Source organism: Aethalodelphis obliquidens, unplaced genomic scaffold (genome assembly GCF_003676395.1).
Source record: "Aethalodelphis obliquidens isolate GAN/ISIS:26980383/991018 unplaced genomic scaffold, ASM367639v1 scaffold1, whole genome shotgun sequence".
Taxonomy (NCBI): Eukaryota; Metazoa; Chordata; class Mammalia; order Artiodactyla; family Delphinidae; genus Aethalodelphis; species Aethalodelphis obliquidens.
The window spans coordinates 73,981,184-73,982,154 of NW_020837945.1; positions in this window are offsets into that span (position 1 = coordinate 73,981,184).

Genomic DNA, 971 nt, shown 5'->3' on the forward strand with positions numbered 1-971 from the left:
GATGAAAAATGGATAAATGGTCATTCTTGGGGCGTTAGATTTTACATGAGGGGATATGATTTAGGAATATTAATGACCTTTAAGCTAAAGATTGAGACTCCTGCTCCTATATCAATAGGCCCAAATCCCGTACTTGGCCCCCCTTTGCTTCCCCCGGCCCCTTCAACTACATCAACAAAGAATGAGACTAATGAAACCTCTGGATCCAAAGAACCCACAGTTAAGCCTGGGACTCCTCGGGATAGGATGCTTTCTTTGGTGCAGGCAGCCTTTACGGTTCTCAATGCTACAAACCCAGAGGCTACAAAATCATGTTGGCTTTGCTATGCTGCCCCTCCCCCTTATTATGATGCTATAGGATATAGCTCCAACTATACTAATTCTACCTCCTCAGACCAATGTCGATGGAAGCAAGAAGGGACCAGTAAATTAACCCTGTCCTCGGTTTCTGGAAATGGTACTTGTATAGGAACACCTCTCCAGTCCCATAGACACCTTTGTCATGATTTTAGCCTCCCTTCAGGCTCAGGATATCTTGTACCTCCTCAAGATGGATGGTGGGCATGTAACACGGGGCTCACCCCTTGTGTCTCTTTAGAGGTTCTTAATACCTCAGCTGACTTTTGTGTGTTAGTACCTCTTATTGTTTTATTGTTGATTTTAACTTTTGGACCATGTATTCTAAATCGCTTGATAACATTTATTAGAGAACGTATCAGTACTGTACAAGTTCTAATGTTAAGGCAACAGTACCAAAGTTTACGAACAGAAGGTTGAGATTCCATGATTGGAATCAATAGTCACAAGAAAAAGGGGGGAATGTGGGACTCGAGGGACATTGTTCCAGCTAATGATTAAGAACTCTCCAGACAATAGGGGCTTCTTAGACAATGGGTGAATTTCCAGGATGTCCAGCCCCCTTCCGAGAAGGAGGGAGATAACAAAATGTAAAAAAGGTGTCTGTCAAAGAC